Raw genomic sequence first — 9,484 nt, forward strand, 5'->3', positions numbered from 1 at the left:
TTTGTAACTCATATTATACTTTTGGTAAAATTGGTTTATTTTGTTCCTCTTTATGGTAACTACTAATAGAATTAAAGTATTAAATAGAAGCGGCAGTTCCTCTTTATGGGAATTAGTAATATAATTAAAGTATTAAATAGAATTAAAGTATTAAATAGAGTGGTATAGAGTGGTAGTGTGGTATAGAGTGGTCCCCACAATATAATAATAAAACCCTCAACTGGTCTGAATTCCACCAAACAAGTATCTGGACTGCGTAGTGGGGTGGCCCCGGTACCCAATTTGATACCGGGGCCACAATAAAATAAATACACCCTCAACTGGTCTGAATTCCACCAAACAAGTATCTGGACTGCGTAGTGGGGTGGCCCCGGTACCCAATTTGATACCGGGGCCACAATAAAATAAATACACCCTCAACTGGTCTGAATTCCACCAAACAAGTATCTGGACTGCGTAGTGGGGTGGCCCCGGTACCCAATTTGATACCGGGGCCACAATACCTCCTCCAATTTCCAAGTGTAGTGTTTATAACATCTTAACACTACACTAATTCTAGCACGTCAAAACCTCTTGTTTTAAATAATGACAGGGCATTTAACTTTTGATTTAATTTATTGAATTTGTTGGCATTTTCTTTTACTTTTTGAACATAGCAAACGACTGTTGAATGGTCACATAATGCCAAAAACAAAGTTGCAAGATGGAATTGTCCTTGGGCCCTCCCACCCACCCTTATGTTGTTGAAATAGGACATGCACACTTTAACAAACCAATCATTTCAGCGACAGGGCCTACCAAACAACTGTGGCTGAAATGATTGGTTTGTTTGGGCCCCCACACCAATAAAACAATTCATCTCTCCCTGTAGAAACTAAACAGGCTCTACTGAGGAAAGATGTTGTCCTCATCCTCAACCTCTGATTCCTCTCCCCCTACAGTGTGTACTTCCTCCTCCTCACACATTATCAATTCGTCCCCGCTGGACTCCACAACCACAGTCCCTCTGTACTGTCTGGAGGGCAGTGCTGTACTTCATTGAGGAATTGATTATTCATTTTTATAAACATCATTTTTTCAACGTTGTGAGGAAGCAACCTCCTTCGCCACTCACTGACCAGGTTCCCCGCTGCACTAAAAACTCTTTCCGAGTACACACTGGAGGGGGGACAACTCAGTTAAAAAATAGAGCCAGTTTGTACAGGGGCTTCCAAACTGCCTTTTGGAGTTCTACCACGTCACTACCTCTAGTTAATTTAGATTGCAAGGCTTGTAAATATAAATACTTTGAAGATAAAAAAAGCAGGCTGCACAGACTGTGGAGCTAGAAAGGGAAATTAAATGGACCACGCTACTTTGGTGGCTATCTATGCCCCCCCCCCCCGCCCTACACTTGTAGTTGAATATAAAAAAAGCAGCCTGCATAGACTGTAGAACTAGAAATTCAAATATACAAAGAAATGGACAAAGGCAGTTTGGTATCTGTCTGCATCAGATCCCCTCTCCACTAGGAGTAAAATAGAAAACTATTCAGCCGTTATATAATCTAGAATATAAATAGAAATTGAGAAAGGCAATTTGGTATCTGTCTGCATCATAATCATCAACATCCTCCTCAGCGCCAGCTACATCAATATCCTCCTCCCGGTGTACAACATTCACACCTTCATTAGCCAAATCTGTAACTGGACTGTGGGTGATCCTTCCAGCATATGCAGAGGGCGTGCTGCAAATGCTGGATGGAGTCACCTCTTCCCGTACAGTGATGGGAAGGTCAGGGTTCACAACCAACAACACCCTTGGACTCGCCTTGGGGATTTGTGATGTCATCTGTTTAGAAGACAGAGTTCTTTGCTGTTTTGTTGTTGTTGCTGACAGCATAACTCTCTTAAATTTTTTGTAGGGGGGGGGAGGAGGGCTTAGATCCTTGGGTGAAGCTGGACCACTAGTCATGAACACGGGCCAGGGCCTAAGCCGTTCCTTGCCACTACGTGTCGTAAATGGCATATTGCCAACTTTACGTTTCTCCTCAGATGATTTTAAGTTTCTCTTTTTGCTATTTATTGAGAACTTGGGCTTTTTGGATTTTACATGCCCTGTACTAGGAGATTGGGCATCGGGCTTGCCAGACGACGTTGATGGCATTTCATCGTCTATGTCATGACTAGTGGCAGCAGCTTCAGCATTAGGAGGAAGTGGGTCTTGATCTTTCCCTACTTTATCCTCCAAATTTTGGTTTTCCATTATATGTAGCACAAGAGAGCGTACCCCTAAGCCACACACACTCGGCAAAGCCTTTAAAAATTATATGCGGCACAGGAGAGTAGCACTGGACTTATACTGCTGAATCAGTGAACTTTGTAATAGCAGTACCACTGGACTTATACACTGCTGAATCAGGGAACTGTGTAATAGCAGTACCACTGGACTTATACACTGCTGAATCAGTGAACTTTGTAATAGCCGTACCACTGAACTTATACACTGCTGAATCAGTGAACTTTGTAATAGCAGTACCACTGGACTTTTACTGCTGAATGTGTGAACTTGGTAATATTGCAGTACCAATGGGCTTATATACTGCTGGATTGGCTTTGCAAATTTGGTTATAATTATTTTTTTTTTAAATTTTTTATTTTACTTTTTTGTATAACTTTTTTTTAATTTTTTAAAACTTGGGAATAATGGGGAAATAACTATGCCCTTAGAAGCACAGAGCACAGGACACAGCACCACTGGACTGAACAGGACACAGCGCAGGACCCAGCAGCACTACTGAACTCGGCAGGACAGAGCACAGGACACAGCACCACTGGACTGATACTGCAGAATGTGTGAACTTTGTAATATTGCAGAACCACTGGACTTTTACTGCTGAATGTGTGAACTTGGTAATATTACAGTACCAATGGGCTTATACTGCAGGATTGGTTGTGCAAATTTTGTTGTAATTAAAAAAAAATGTAATTAGTTTTTTGTATTTTTTTTAAATAACTTTTTTTAATTTTTTTAAACACTTTGGAATATTGGGGAAATAACTATGCCCTTAGAAGCACAGAGCACAGGACACAGCACCACTGGACTGAACAGGACACAGCACAGGACCCAGCAGCACCACTGACCTCAGAAGGACAGAGCACAGGACACAGCACCACTGGACTGAGCACAGCACAGCACAGCACAGCACAGAACTTAACTGAACAGCACGAGATATAGCAGGACAGAGGACCACCTAACACACCCTCCCTCTACCCTGATCAATGCCCGAGTGAAGATGGCGGCAACTAGCGGGGAATTTATAGGATCCGAGTATCGCGAGATCCGACAACAGGATTATGAGTCAGAGCCTCAGTTTCAGATTTGAGTTTGGCGCCAATACCCGGATCTGTCTCGGATCCGACTCGGATTGGCAACGTTCGGGTGGGCTCGGATTTCATAAATCCGAGTGCGCTCATCTCTAGTATGTATGTGTATATATATATGTACACACACACACACACACACACACACAGAGCACAGCACAGCTAACAGTAATACGTCCATTATTTTTACTGGTCAGACAGGAAGTGCCCCCCACTTCCTGTTTCTTTACAAGACCACTGGGGATAGTGCAGCAGTTGCCATAGCAATGCAGCAGGGGAGACTGAGCGAAAGCGCTCCTATATATACCAACATAAACAGTGAGAGTCCCTATTTTTGGACCATACATATATGTGCTTTTAAATTGAGAGCTAACTTGCCTCTCAAACACACAGAAACATTAAATTCAAGCACCTTCTATGAACCTATAATTTGATTGAGCAACTTTCATTTCTGTTTTTAAAGATGTTTGCTAATAAGAAGCTCTAAAGCCATTGAAGATCAAAGTTTCCAATTTCAAGGAATTTGCTTTGCATCAAATATTAAGAACAATGTCATCTATCTTCTGTTTTACATTAACCAATTCACAAACTTCATACGGTGCATATTTCACAGAATAAAGGAAATGAAACCAAAAGTAAGCTTGTTGTTGCAACACTGTTGTAGATTTCAGGAGCAGCAAAATAAAAAAATCTGGCAACTGCTAATATTGGATATTTTCAGGGACATTATGGGAATTTAATGTGGCCTTGGAAAAATTCTGAAAGTTGCCTTGCGTCAGCGGGACCAAATGAACTGTAGGTGGGGCCAACACAATAGTAGGTGGGTTTAACACACATTAATCCCTAGTCACATTAGGGGTAGTCGAGCATGAAGTACAGTCACTATAAGATAGACCTAACTGGGGTCTCATCCACTTCCACCAGTTCTAAAGTCTCCCTATCAGTAGAAAATAAGAAACATCACATTGCCTCTGCCTACCTATACACAAAACTTTAATGTATGCCCTTACCACCAAGAAAAGATTCCAGCCTCCCAATGCCCTCTGTACCTCTTATTGGGGGCAGGGGTTGCTTTTTAAGATAAAAAACACTTACTTTTAAATATAATTATTACTTGTAAACACTTGCATCAGCAATTCAACAAAACACTTTTTCTATTGGAATTTAATGAAAATACTTCCATGAATAAGCCATACAAAATATATTGCAAGCCAAAGCAGTAATATACAGCTTTGCATGATAATTTGACCAGTATTAGTGATACATATACAATACAGAGTTTAGTCTGTACTTGCCATACAATACAGTAACCACCACACGCATCCTAGTAACCACCATATTATACAGATGGCATCCTAGTAACTGATATACAATAGAGAGGACTCTAGGGACCAATATACAAGAGAGCATGCAAGTAACCACCATACAATAGATGGAGCATCCTATTGACTGATATACAATGCATAGAGCATCCTAGTGACTGCCATACAATACAGGGAACATCCTAGGGACCACCATGTAATACAAAGAACATTATTTTGACTGCCATACAATACAGAGTGAATTCTTCTGACCACCATACAATATCATTCCCCTCATCATTAATTAACCACTCCTCAAAATCATTGACTCTTTCAGCTTCATCGTAACGCCATTCAACATCATTAACTGCTTTATAATCATTAACTCCCTCCTCCCCATTAATAATGTTATGCACGTTTTGTCGCTATCCAATAACGATTGTCGAATCTCGATTTGTGTTTCCAACGCACAAAGATTTATTATCCAAAAGTAGCAGAATAATTCAAGCGAAATAATAATAAATACAGCCTTTACTTTTCGCAGGTGCTCTGGATCCAGTGAATAAACATTCAGGTCCGAAGGCTGTGGTCAAAGAAGACTGGTCACTAAAACCAAAGCTCCTGCTTATATGCAGTCAGAAATACAGTAATACAAAGCAGATGGTGTGGCTTGCTTCTATTGGTCCAGGCTTCAGGAAGGTCCAGTGTACTGCAGGTCATAGGCCAGTTCAAAACAAAATATCCAAAGGTGGGGGTCATCTCTCCAGGGGATGTGCTCCGATTTTCCTGCCAAGACTCCAGTTTCAACTAGTCTTATTAGCATTTTATAGTCAGTATCACTTTAAACATTTATTCCCTAACATCAATAACTAGCGTATGCAATGTGCGATCTCTTTGCCGAATGAACCGGATAGCTGCTAATGAATGGGGGATTAAAATTATACTAAACATGACACAGTTCCTGCAACCTGAACCTTGGGTTTCAGTTAAATGCATATATCTTATCTTATTACACATAAATACTACTATATTTCGATATAAATGACTATGTGTTGCAACTACCATTAATGTGTACTATTTACAAGTGTGTGTGTTTGTGTAAAAGTGAGTAAAAGTGTAAAACCTTGTTATTGCCATGTGTTGCGGCTGGATACATACTAATACACCGTAGCATACTATATGCATATTTTCAAACAAAGACAACCAAGTTTGCTCGATATTAATTGAAATGACTTATCCAATTAGCTGACTTCGACAGCTCCACCCTTTGATAGTATAATAAACTATACATTCTCGAGGTCAGGATTGTACTCTACCTCTTCACAGACCATGATCTCAGTATCCCTCACCACCAGTTCAGTCCCGTCTTCAGTGTTTCCCTCAGTGGGCTGCTTTCCACATTTCAACACAGTAGGAACACATTTGACACACAAACCAATTCCTAAGATGACACCAAGTATAAGGAGAAGGAGCTTACCTATGCTAGCAACCATTTCCTGCGCCCACTCCCCTAGACCAGAGAACCATTTTACAGGGTTCAACCATGAGAACTAACCTGCCACCTTTTCCCCGACCTCATACAACAAAGAATTATGGTTCCTTCGAAATTCCCATTTCAGTTGCAGAATTTCATCCATCTTCCGGTCTATAACCTCCTTGGGGTCATCTGTATTATTGGTGATGTACGTGCAACATTTGACACCAAACTGGGTAACCAACGTCACACAATATCTACCAGTAATAGAGGTGAGATAATTCAGTACCAATCTATGTTGCACCAACTCCTTCTTATACGCTTGTAGCTCCCTTCCCGTATACCTGGATGTGTCATCATACATCTCTGTGATATTATCTATCAATTTAGCTAGATCTTGAATATATTTAAAATTTAAAGTTCCCCGAGCAGTCCTGGTGAGATCTAAGGCGACCATAACTTGAAAACCAGAGGTTTCACTGATCAGTTTTATAGCTATGGGTTCCTCACCAGGGATCATATTTCTCTTGCCACGGTGTTCATACTGTGTATGTATGTATGGTGGGGATGTAGTCTTGTGAATACCAACCATTTCCTCATGAGTAATAGTCATGATTTCAGGAACTAGTTTACCTAAGAAACACAAACCCTTGGAACTCGGAGTCACCCAGGAATAAGCTTTTCTCCCACAAACAAAATACACGTCACCTGGGAGAACATAAGGAACAGTATGCCCATTAATTATATCACATAAGGTTTTGACAAAACTACCCATGCCTAGTGTCTCCATTTGTTCAAGACACGTATCTGCATGGATAACATTCTTACAATTACCTATAGAGACCTTCCCAATGGATACCTTCTTATCTTTGGTTACACGTCCTAATTTATGGTGTCCATCAACATTTCTGCCTATTGGTGACCTTGTACGTCTCCCTCCAAAATGAGTGTGACGAGCCATTGTCTGATCTGATTGGTCAGCTTCCCAATTCTCCCGACGTTTTGCATGTGAGATATTTAGACACAGTAAAGATCTATCTAAAGAGTATTGTTGAAGCTTCAGACTATTGGACCTAGTGTTATTGTACTTCCCTTCTATGGACCTCCCTCCCCTTAATTCGAGGACCTCAGAGATGTTTAGTGGGAACGGCACTAGTCCTATGTTATGCTGTCCCTGAGGCACATGAGAGCACACCTAGCACTCAGTTTGGTTTAGAACCTTACCCACTAAGGAGTGATAATCCTCCAGAGGATGCCAGCCCACGTTCAGATTACTGGTGGACTGGCATCGCTGGATGCATTGCTCTTCAACTAGGGAGTCACAGTACTTACAGATACAATATTCATCAGACAATAGCCCCTCACACTGTCTCCGAGTTCCAGAGCTAGCAGACCTTTTCATAACCCCTGGACCAATCTTGGTAATGGGCTGCTCTGTGTATTCTAACTTTTCCTCGAAATCCATCTCATCGGTATCACTACCAGAACCTGCCTCTGTCCTCCATTCTCCTTCACAAAAATAGGGTGTCCTATAAAAAGTAAAAACAGGAAAAATCCTGGAACAGAAGAAAAACAAAAATCGCTACTCCATTGCTGGGAAGATAGTCTGGGGAACGTCCTTGGCTCAGGTGTCTTGACTGCAGGCTTTAGGTCTCCCGGAATAGGTCAACGAGTGACAGATCGGTGTCGTCAGTCTCAGCTTTATCTCGCACTTTCTCCGGGTTACTGACGTTTCTGCAGTGGGTGGAATGGACCCAAGTGTCTCTCTCTGCAACCTTCAGTGATGTGGTACTAGTCAGCAGCACTTGGTACGGGCCTTCTCAACGGTCTGTTAAACAACCTGAGCGTAAGAAATTGCGGATCATAACATATTCCCCAGGTACAACATCATGACAGTTCATTTCTGGCATACCAGATGACAGCATTTTTAGTTTTTGTTGTTGTTGCTTTAGCTGTCTGCTCATTTTTTATAAGATATTGCACAGTGACTTCATTATTACACTTCAAGCCGTCTTGCGGACTCACGATCAAATGAGGTTGTCGTCCGAACAGTATCTTAAAGGGGGACAGATTAAGAGGAGGTCTGGGAGTGGTTCGGATGCTATGGAGGACTAGTGGCAAAGCTTCAGGCCACGCCAACCCAGTTTCAGCCATTATCTTACCAAGCTTGTTATTAATAGTACCATTTACTCTTTCCACCTTACCACTGGCTTGTGGTCGGTAAGGGGTGTGAAGTCTGCTACTGATTCCCATGAGCTTACACATGTTCTGGAAGATATCACCAGTAAAGTGGGTACCCCTATCACTTTCTATGATTTTAGGGATACCGAACCTACACACAAACTCCTGTACAATTTTCTTTGCAGTGAATACAGCAGTATTAGTGGCTGCCGGATATGCTTCTACCCAACCAGAAAACACATCAATACATAGTAACACATACTTTAGATTCTTGCAAGGTGGTAATTGGATATAGTCAATTTGTATTACCTGAAAAGGTCCGTCTGTAGTAGAGATATGGGATAGCTCAGTTGGAATAGTTTTCCCGACATTTTTCCTCAAACAAGTAAGACATGACATTGCCTTCTTACCAGCCTGAGAGGAAAATCCAGGTGCACACAGGTATACTGTCACCAGTTTGCACATACCTTATTTACCAAGGTAAGTCAGACCATGTGCTGCTTCAACCAGGCTTGAATAGTATGTTCTGGGAGCCACAGGCTTACCTTGTCCATCTCTCCAGAGTCCTGAGGACTCTTGACCACATCCCTTCGCCTTCCAGAACGCCTTTTCCTGCAGGGAACTCAAGTCTTGCATTTCAATTAATTTCTGCATGTCTAATGTCTGAAAAACCATCATAGTCTCGGTCGATACAGTCATAGGTTGCCCTGCTGCCCATTTAGCAGCTTTGTCCGCCCTATTGTTGCCAAATGACACCGGGTCTTCTTCTAAAAGTACCACTTTTTAGATTTACCATCACAGGAGCTACATTTGCCATCAATCCAGTGTCCTGTCCATCTTTGGTCCATAGGCAACCCGGTATTTCCAGCAACATCCCCTTTATCTGACATGGACTTTGTTCTATAACGGTAGAGTGCAACATTAACCTTTGTGGGGTGTCCAATATATCCTGTACCTCATGCGCGACCTCCTCTGGTATATCTAGGAATACACCATCTGGGGTACAGTATATGACACATCCCATTTTACATAACAAGTCTCTTCCCAGCAAGTTAGTAGGAGCAGCTGCAGCCAAGAAAACGAATGCTTGGTATGCAGAGGCCCAATAGTAACTTCTGTGGGTTTAGTTAAAGGGTAATGTAACACTCTCCCCGTTACCCCCATAG

The sequence above is a fragment of the Mixophyes fleayi genome, chromosome 3 (genome assembly GCF_038048845.1).
Source record: "Mixophyes fleayi isolate aMixFle1 chromosome 3, aMixFle1.hap1, whole genome shotgun sequence".
NCBI classification, from domain to species: Eukaryota; Metazoa; Chordata; class Amphibia; order Anura; family Limnodynastidae; genus Mixophyes; species Mixophyes fleayi.